Source organism: Equus quagga, chromosome 1 (genome assembly GCF_021613505.1).
Source record: "Equus quagga isolate Etosha38 chromosome 1, UCLA_HA_Equagga_1.0, whole genome shotgun sequence".
Taxonomy (NCBI): Eukaryota; Metazoa; Chordata; class Mammalia; order Perissodactyla; family Equidae; genus Equus; species Equus quagga.
The window spans coordinates 104,751,871-104,762,305 of record NC_060267.1 but is presented as its reverse complement, the minus strand read 5'-3'; the positions used below and the strand labels follow the sequence as shown (position 1 = coordinate 104,762,305).

The following is a 10,435-nucleotide window of genomic DNA, read 5'->3' as shown; positions in this document are numbered from 1 at the left end:
GGTCGTGCGTGGTGGATCTGTGGACTTTCCCACTGCTTCGATTGTCTCATTGAATGGGAAGCAGAGAGAGGACGGGAGGAGGCTTAAGGGTTTAGGGGAGCGGAGGAGTGAAACGGTCCAGCAGCGCTGGAGAGCGCAGGAGTGGGGAGGTAGAGTCTGATTGCTGGCAGAACTGAGGGCTCTCCTCACATCCAAGGTCAGGAGTTTTAAAGTGAGCCCAGTGGGGGAGGTTGTGAGCTTTTCTCAGCCACAATCAGCTGCAGCTGTGTGGGGGCGGGGGCAGGGCGGGCTGAGAGTGGACAGGACTGGAGCTGTGGCTTTGTGGATTTGCCCAGCAGTCGTGGGAAGCATAAATAATAAATGAAGGAACAAAGACCTGAGGAAATGTAACTCTGATTTACAGCTCAAGACCGGGTGCAAAATTAGAAAGCAGACCATGGAGGGGGAGGGAGGGAGGAAGGAAAGAGAGAAAGAGAAGAAAAGAAAGAAGGAGATATGGCCGTGTTTTAGATTGGTATTACTAGGCAAATTGCACTTAAGTGCTAATGAGTCTCAGATCCTGTGCAGAGAACAGGTTTTGATGGAAGGGTGGGCAGGGAGTCAGGAGGGTGCCCAGAGTCCGATACGCCTGCCCCCAGCACCCCCTCCATCCCCACCCCACCCAGCAGGCTGGGTATTCTGGGAAGGCAAGGTGTGCCGGCCACACACAGCCCTGACCTCAGTGACCCTCTGGCCACAGGCACACCTCCGGGTTCTGGGAAGAGAACCAGACCTGGTCAGGAGGTGGGACCGCTGGCACTCCCACAGCTTTCTGCCTGCGTCCTTGGAGCAGTCAGCTGCTCCCTGCTTCTCAGCAGAATCACATGTGAAATACAGATGACAGGGCCTAGCCCAAGCCCGCAGGGAAGATCCAGAGACCCTTGTTGTCAGCAAATTCCCCTGGCGATCCTAAGACACAGTCAAGGTTGGAAACTACTGACTTGTCTCTTTGAGCCTCAGTTTCCCCATCTGTTATAAAAGTGAACGCAAAAGTCTAGATGTGCTTCTCAAGCACAGGTTTGCTTTGAGCCCCATGAAAGCCAGGAGGGTGGCATCATTTCCATTTTTGAGGTGACAGCAATGCAGGTTTATAGAGGCCAAGGGCTGAAGGTGGGGGCCGCAGGGTCTCTGCCGGCCTCTCCGGCACTTGGGTTAGGGGATTGTAGGAGGCTCCGAGTGGGCCAGTGTAAGCGGCCCCACCCCCAGGCTGACTCAGGCTCTCACACGCCCAGGAGAGTCTGGGTGACTCAGACGAGGACCAGGCGGGCCCGCGTGTCCACACATGTCCAAGCGTGTCACCGCACACGTGTGAGCGAGGTTCCCTCCCCTCACGTCGTCCTTCCTTGCCCTTCCCCACACAAACCCCCTGGCTCCTCCCCCACCAGTTGCCGCCTAACCTGTGACCCGTTCTGGAACTCCCGCTGCCATTTCTTTACTAGCCCCTATTTCAGAGCGAATGATTTCTGCCCAGCGTGGGGGCGGGTGAGCCGGGAAACTGGGAGAAGCTTCAGTCGGGCTGAGTCACTTTAAGAAGGAGGGTGGAGAGAACGGTGGGAGCAAGAAGCACTCAGGCAGGCCTGGCACCTCTTCTCTTGACAACAGCCACTGAGAAGTTGTCCACAAGGGGAGCCCCACGATGGGATTTCCACTTAAGAAAAGTCACTCCGCTCGTGTGCTGACGCAGGGGAGAACCGACTGGAGGAAGCAAGCCGTAAGGTCTGCAGACAATTGTGAAGCTGTTGAAATCATTCAGGTAACCGTGGCCTAAACCGGAGGGCGTGGGGGGTGACCGGCTGTGGTGGCTGATTGGATGGTGGCCTGAGAGGGGCGGAGTGAAGGCCCCGCCTGAGTTTTGGGCTTGAGAGTCTGGGTGATTGTAGGTATCCTTCATGAAATGGGGAACGCGAGAGGGAGGGGCCATGTTATCTTCAGTTTATACCCTGAGTGCCTGGCCGTGGAGAACCCACCGTAAAGAGATGGAGACGCTACCACGTCCTCTCCCGGCGAGCCCTCTGAGAGACTGTTTCTGTTTTCACAGTGAGAGAGTGTCTGGTGCTCTGGCTGAGGGGTTAAGGTCCCTATCAGCCCTGAAGAAGCCCTGGTGTAAATTAGAAAAAGGGGACCCCCAGGGAAGGGGAGAAAATATTTGCAAATCCTATATCTGATATGGATCCAGTATCTAGAATATATAAAGAATTCTTACAAATCAACAATAAAAAGGCAGACAACCCAACTAAAAAATGGGCAAAGGATCCAAAGAGACATTTCTCCAAAGAAGATATACCAATAGCCAATAAACTCATAAAAAGATGCTCGATATCATTAGTCACTAGGGAAACGCAAATAAAAATCACAGTGAGATGCCACTTCACACCCACTAGGATGGCTGTAATAAAAGAAAAGAAACAGACAAGTGTTGGCAAGGATGGAGAGACTCTGGGACCCTGGAACATTGCCCAAGAGAGGTAAAGTGGTGTAGCTGTTCTGGAAATCGGGTTGGTGGTTCCTCAAAAAGTTAAAACAGAATTACCATATAATTCAGCAATTCCATTCCCAGGTATATAAGCAAGAGAATAAAAGGCATAGAGTCACACAAAAACTTGTACAAGAATGTTCACAGCAGATTACCCATAACAGCCAAAGGGAGGAAACCCAAGTGTCCATCAACTAATGAATGGATATGCCAGTTAAGGACTGTGCGTTCACTGGATAGTACTCAGCCATAAGAAGGAACGGAATCCTGGCACAGGCTACAACACGGGTAAACCTGAAAACAGTATGCTAAGTGAAAGAAGGCAGTCCCATTAGGTACATACTGCAGAGCTGATTCCGTTTATGTGACAGTGCAGAATAGGGACATCTACAGAGACAGAAAGTAGACTAGTGGTTGTCAGGAAATGGGGGAAGAGGGAACCGGGAGACAGAGTTGTTTTCTTGGAGTGATGGAAAAGTTCTGGAAATGGATAGTGGTGATGGTTGAGCAAAATTGTGAATAAACTACAACCACCCAAAAGGCAAAATTAGCCCCTCTTCCTATTTTAGGCGCAGTGGTTGACTTTGGCCCCAGGGCCAAGATCTCTCGCTCCACACAACCCAGCCACAGTTCCACCTCTCGGATTCCTTAAGCCAGGCCTCGTCCACACCCAGAACTTGCTCATTCTTTCCACTCCAGCTACGATTCCTTTTTGCCCTCACACACCCCTGGCAGCCTCCTGAGGACTCACTCTGCCCCGTCTCAGACCCTCCCATGCCCCAGCCTCTCCACCAAGCCACCTCCCCATTTCAAAACTCTGCTCCCCTCTTCCGGGAACCTCCCTCAGAGGAACCCCACTGGCCTCCCATCATCCCTGTGCACCTGTCAAAACACCCAATTGCCAGGTTTTCACCTGGGCTCTGACACTTAAAGGCTGTGTGACTCAGAGAATTACCTAACTTCTCTGGACCTCGGCGTCTCCATCTGTAAAATGTACAACGTCATGTGTCTTAGCCTGCTTGGGCTGCCATGAAATACCTGAGACTCGGTGGCTTAAAGAACAGAAATTTATCCTCTCACAGTTCTGGAGGCGGGAAGCCCGAGATCAGGGTGGCAGCAGGGTTTAGTTCTGGTGAGAACCCTCCTCCTGGCTCGTAGCTGGCTGCCTTCTCGCTGTGTCCTCGCCTGGCCTCGCCTCTGGGTGTGCACACGGAGAGAGGAAGTGAGTCTGGTGTCTCTTCTTATAAGGCCGCTAATCCCATGCTGAGGCCCCACCCTCATGACCTCGTCCAACCCTAATGACCTCAAAAAGCCCCGCCTGCAAACACCATCACCCTGGGACTGGGTTAGCACTTCAACATATGAATGGGGGCAGAGGGGCCAAACATGTGTTCCTAACACCATGCTCACCTGCCGGGGCGGGGTGGGGCAGGGGGGAGGTTCCATGGAGCTAACCACTCAGGCCAACTTGACCACTCACTCTCCCCTGGATGCAAATTTTACTTTCCTCCCTCCAAGGGTTTGTTTGTGCCGTTCCCTCCACCTCAAATACCCCCGCTTCCACACCAGATCTTGCTCAGTTATCTTTCAAGCTCCATCTCAAAATGCACATCTTCCGTGAAGCCATTTTATGTTTACAGCTTTACCTAAAGCTTATGTAAGCATATTTATGGGAGCTTTTTAAAAAAAAATTTTAAATTATGGTAAAATATACTAACATAAAATTTACCATTTTAACCAATTTTTAAGTGTTCGATTCACTGGCATTAAGTACATTCACAATGTTGTGCAATCATTACCAGTATCCATTTCCAAAACTTTCTCATCCTCCCAAACAGAAGCTCTGTACCCACACAAAAGCATTTTAGTGGAGCCTATATTCATTATTAACTCTTTCAGTTAGAAGTGATGAAAAGCCCAACTCAAATAGAATTACTCCAAGAAGAGAATACATTTGCTCACAAAGATGAAAAGGCCAGGTTAGGCTTCAGGCTTGGCTGGATCTAGGGGCTCCAACAATATCATCAGACATACCACTCTCTCATTTTTTTGGCTCTCATTCTTTCTCATTCTCAAGAGCTGGCTTCATCCTCAGGCAGGCTTTCCCCTGCTTGGTGGCAAAGACGGCCATCAGCAGCTCCAGGTTCCACCAGCTCAGCACCCCCAGCAGAAAAGACAGGCTTCTTTCCCAAGAGTTCCAGCAGAATTTCCAGGGCTCACTCTCAGTGGGTCCATCTGGGTCACGTGCCCATCCCTGAACCAGTCCCAGTGTTTCCCCGGAGAGCTGGAACGTGCTGATTGGCCAGGCGAGGGCCACATGTCTTGCAGCTGAGAGGTGGGGTCACCCTCACTCTAGGTACGTGGCCTGAGGGTAGGAAGGAGTAGTTCTCCCTACAAAAAGCAGGGTTCTGTCATGAGAAAAAGGGGAGCAAGGGCCGAACAGGCAAAAACAATATCTGGCCAGCCACTACCACTCTTCCAGATGTTACCTCCTCCAATCTTTTTCTCAGCAAATGGCTCCACCCTGACGTGAAGGGCAAGAGCCCAGGAGGCTCCTTAGCTGTTTCCTCTCCCTGTCCCCCAGTGTGGTGGTTTACAAAGCCTTCTTCCTCAGGATCCCTGGAAGCTTTTCTCCCACCTCAATCCCCTTTGCCCCTGCCCTGGTTCAAGCCACACTTCCCTACCTGTTGGATGGTGGCAGCCGCCTCTGCACCACCTTCCTCCCTACTTCCCGGGTGAGCTTTGCCAAAGTGCAGATCTGACGTCTTCACGCCTCCCTTTGGTCTATGAGCTCGGTCAGATCCGGCTCCTGCTGCCGTGTGCCGCCTCACACCCCACCTCTCTCAGGCCAGTTCTCCTGGGACCCCCCAGCACCTTTGCGTGCCGTTCCCGCACCTGCAGTATCCTTAGGCTTCTTCTTTGCTTGACCTTCAGCTCAAGTCCTTCCAAGTGCAGTCTAGCCATCACTTCCACCGGGAAGCCTTCCTTGGGGGCCCCCTCTGTCCCATCCCCTCCCCACACACAGTGCGGGTGTTGCCTCTCCCGGGCTCTCACAGTACTGCGTGCTTACCTGTTTCTAGCACCGAGGGTAGCGTATTATTTTTTAAATGTTAGCCTCTGTGTTTTTTAAGGAAAATTAGATTTTTTTTAATTGAGGTATAATTTACATATAATAAAATGCACGAAGATTAAAATTTTTACCTATCTATATGCCCGTGTTACCATCCCAAAGATCAAAGTATAGACCTTCTCCAGCACTCGCTTCCGGTGTCCCTTCTAGGTCCACACAGCCCCTCCCTCTCCCCTCCCCCCAGAGGCAACCCCTCCTAAAACCATCGATTAGTTCTGCCAGCGATTGAACTTCATATGGTAGAATTGTATATTTTCTTTTTTGTTTGGTTTCTTTTATTCAAAATAACGATTTGGACTTTCTTCCATGTTGTTGTGGGCGGCAATTGTCCATCTACTTTTATTGCTGTATCCCATAGAATGGAGGTACCACAAGTTGTTTCTTCAAACTTCTGATGGTGGATATTTGAGCTGTTTCCAGTTTGGACTAGTATGACTCAAGCTGTTATGCTTTCTGTACCGTCTTTCGTGAACATATGTTTTTGTTTATCTTCAAGATAAGCCTAGGAGTACAACTTCTGGGTCATGGGGCAGATCTATGCTTGTTAAAGTGGCCGTGCAGTGTCCCCAAGTGCCTGTACCACTTTGCATTCCCACCAGGCGTGTGGGAGAGTTCCAGTGGCTCCACAACCTGCCAACACTTGCTGTTGTCAGTCTTCTTAATTTCAGCCACCCTGGTGGGGGCGTGGAGGCAGCTCTTTGGGTCGTTTTTCATTCTTGCTGGTTTCTGTTAACCAAGAGCCTTCCATCCCTCCAACTTAGGCTACTGTCTCAAGGCTACTGTCCTTTTCTGGCCCTCCAGAAAAAGAGAAACCAGAGTCTCTTCCTGGCTTTGGAGTTTCAAGAGTCTAGGTCCTCAAGGGCAGCAGGAAAAGGCTCCCGTGCATTGACGACGTGACTCTTACGGGAAGATGCACGGGATTTGGGAGCAAGGCTCCGCCTCCCTGAACTAGACAAGAGTTTCCAGACAAGGGCGAGAGAGCTGGAGCAACAGCAGCCAGGCAGGAGGAGGGTACCAGCCCCAGGGGAAGGGGCCACTGAACCTGCCCCTTCTCGGGGCATGGCCCCGAGCTGGGAGACAGACCCCAAATCCTCAGAGAAGTTCAAGGAAATTGCATGTAGAAACCATGTAGGACCTGTGCTCTTTGCCTAGGCGGGCTCTCTAGAGGAGAACCGGCTGCGTGCGCTGAGCAGAGGAACCTCGTGTGTCTGACAGAGCTCTCTGCCCCAGGGGCCACGGGAGCTGAGCGATGGTTCCGGTGCCCTTGGGAGGGCCCTGGAAGCAGCTGAGAGAGGGGATGAGGCTTAGGAACAAGGGACCACTTAGCAGCCACCTGTGTGGCTGCGTGACCTCAGCTAGGAACAGAGATGTCTCAACAGATGCCAGCGTGGATAAACAATGATGCGCCCCAGAGGCTGCCCAAAGGATCTCTAGAACTGAGATACTGCCCCCGGGAAACAGGAACAACTCAATTTACCTGAGGTTACAGTTACCCCCGCACCCCCCCGAAATGGGAGATGACAGCAGAGACTGAGCTCACCCAGCAGAAAATAAAGTGAGCTGTTTTGCTCATCTGGGTACGTGGACTGCAACTGGACCTCGGTGGCACTTTCACACTGTCTTACGCTGGTCTCTCTATGCTCCTTTCCTCTCCTCGAGATGGCAGGGATGAGGTCTGACTCGTCCTGGAATCAGCGACCTCCTGGCATAGGGCCAGGCACAGAGTAGGGCTTGGTGATGAATTGTTTAATATTGATTGGCGACATCTTGAGGGAAGGGAGAGAAAGAGGGCTGTAGTGGAGCGCCCACTGTGCATAAAGCCCTGCGCTGTGCTCCACACCTTGGCCACCCTACGGTGGGACTGTGATTATCCCATTTTACAGATAAGCACGTAACACCAGCCTTGACTGACCACTCCCCATCTGCCAGGCACTTTATATGCATCAACTTATGCAATCCTCACTCCCACTAATGTAATCCTCACTCTGACTCAATAAGGTTGACACTGTTATTATCCCCATTTTACAGATGGGGAAACTGAGGCCCAGAGTGGTGAAGTGACTTGCTAAAAATTGTGATGGGATTGGAATCCAGGCTGCTTCACTCCAACACCCCAGTGCACTTTCCCAGCCCTGTGCCCATGCTCCCTGCATGGTCCACTCTGCCAGAAACCCTCTTCCTACTTTTTTTGTTTTTGAGGAAGACTGGCCCTGAGCTAACATCCATGCCCATCTTCCTCTACTTTATATGTGAGATGCCTGCCACAGCATGGCTTGCCAAGCAGTGCCATGTCCGCACCTGGGATCCGAACCGGCGAACCCCGGGCTGCCGAAGTGGAACATGCAAACCTAACCACTGTGCCACCGGGCCAGCCCCACTCTCTTCCTTCTTAATCCTGCCCATCGCCCTGGCGAACTCTTCACATCCTTCACACTTACGCTGACTTCCGTGATGCTTAAGAATGGACATAGTTATTCCTCCCTCCCTCCATTTCTTTGTTCCCATAGCACTTTATTTTTAGGATTTGTATAAATTAGGATTGGGCTTATCTGCCTCTAAGAGAAAATCCAAAACAACAGTGGCATAAGCAAGATAGAAGTTTATTTCTTTCTCATGCAAAAAAAAAAAAAAAAAGAAGGAGACAGGCAACCCAGGGCTGATATGGTAACTCCATGGTGTCAGTGACTAAGGCTATTTCATCTATTCCATCCTCCTAGTATGGGGCTCCCTTACCAAGGCGACAGTGACATTATGGGTCAGAATGGCTCCTAAAGCTCCAGCCATCACATCTACATCCCAAACAGCAGAAAAAAGGAAAGGGAAGTTTGCTTGTTCCCTTTAAAAAGATGCCCCAGAAATCCCCACAACATTTCCCCTTACATCTCATTGGCCAAAATTTAGTCACATGACCACAACTTGCATCAAGGGAGGATGGAAATATAATCTTTTAGTTGGAGACTGGAAGAATGGTTATTAAGAGGCAACCCACAGTCTCTGCCACATCGTCACTGTAGCCTTCATCACACCATTCCTCGGATGGTTTATTTGGAGATCCTTCTCCCCAGCTAGAGTATCTTGGGGGCAGATTCTTGCCATCTCCACCCTCACATCCACAGTCCAGCACACGTTGGAGACCCTCAAGATGGAGGAATAAGTGACCAGGTGTTACGTTCCTCTGGGTGCTCCAAGGCCCCTCACATGGTTCTCTGCCCGCAGCAAGCCTCCAATAATGGTTAAGTTGAAATGAACTTAAATGTTCTTGACTTCAGTTTACCCGTTTTAAAAATGGGTGTAAGTGGCCTCCAAAGTCAACCCCAGTTTGGACATTCTCAGTGTCCATTGTACAAAAGTTGAAAAATATAACTAAATGTTAAAAAATGAAAACCTAGCTAGAGATGAGCGCTGTGTGTAGCTTTTGTTCTTTCTCTATTTCTTCTGCATAAACACATGCATGTGTTTGCATATAAATAGAATCCCACCGTCCACACCATTTTATGACAGCATTTTCACTTAATAACACATGAAGGGACTTCTACTTCTGCCCATGACAAACGAGCTTGTAGAGATCAATCCTCTCAATAAACAACTAGAAAATCTGGATAAAATTGTTAAAAAGAAAATTAAATCTGTTAGAAGGCACCAAAGAGCTCTCCAGGAAGCCAGGACTTGAAGGACCAAGATCCCAGAGTGAAGAGAAACACATGGAGGTGACCCCAGCTTTCTATGTGCTTTTTCCCATGAATTTACCAGTTCCTAGGGAGCTAGATGGAAAGACTGAGAAGCTGAGCAGAAAGCAGACGCTAAGAAGAACAGAAGCTAAGCAGAGTTTTCAGCAGTCTCACAGGGCTGGAGAGACAAAAATAATTTATGCTGAACACGTTTCTGGGCCATTACATGTTCTCCTGGAGCATATATAAACATTCATTGGAGCTCACCCAACTTATCCACACATAGAATTTCAGGCTTGGGAAGAATTCCAGAGATAATGTAACCAAATGCTTCATTTTATGGATGTAGCAACTGAGGCCCAGAGATGCTGAGTGACTTGCTCAGGGTCACACAGCAAACGGGTTCAGTCTCCTGGGCTCAGCAACCTTCTTGCGCTGCACTGCTCTGCGGCTGTTGCTGCTGCTCCCTCCCCATTCCTCTCCACGCGTCCTAGCCAGAGAGAGAGAGAGAGAAATTTAATCTCACTTCTGGTTGTGATATTTTAATAAACGAAAGTGCTTTTCCAAAATGAAACCAAACACAAATCCTTTTATAAAATTATTGGGCATTTCTCCTAATTAACAAAGTAGTGGGAATTTACTAAAGAAATGCTAGAAAATACAGATAAGTAAAACCAAAAGCACCCACAAATTTTCCTCTCCTTCCCACCTATCCCAGATATAACTACATAAAGCTTTTTAATACATGAATAGGTATTTTTTTTCACCAAATGAATTTAAGCACACTTAGTCTCTTATAACTTGCTTTTTTAACTTAACATCCACACACCATGATCAGTTTTCACATAATTCCGTATTCTCTGATGTGATCTTAGCATCTGTATACTAGTGCATCCCATTGATGTACCGTAATTTACTTAACCCGTCCCCTATGGTTAGACATTTGCATTGTTCAATCTTTTACCATCACACACAATGATAGTAATGAGCATCTTCATGCATATCTTGGTGAGCTCCATGATTATTTGCTCAGGAATAACAGACTGAGCATTTTTAAAGTTCTCCACATCTGGCTCCAAACCGCCCCCAAGGAAGGCCAGAGGGTGACCTACACTTTCTCCTGCA

The 10,435-nt window shown here is 49.3% G+C and overlaps 1 protein-coding gene across 2 annotated transcripts in view; it reads left to right on the top strand.

The window, feature by feature from the left end:
• The first annotated feature begins 1,430 nt into the window (after positions 1-1,430).
• Positions 1,431-10,435, top strand: part of HRH1 (histamine receptor H1) — a 93,345-nt gene continuing 84,340 nt past the window's right edge. For both annotated transcript variants that reach the window (XM_046641459.1, XM_046641467.1), the window contains exon 1: positions 1,431-1,792. The gene's annotated coding sequence lies outside the window, so the exon portion shown is untranslated. The remainder of the gene's footprint in view (positions 1,793-10,435) is intronic.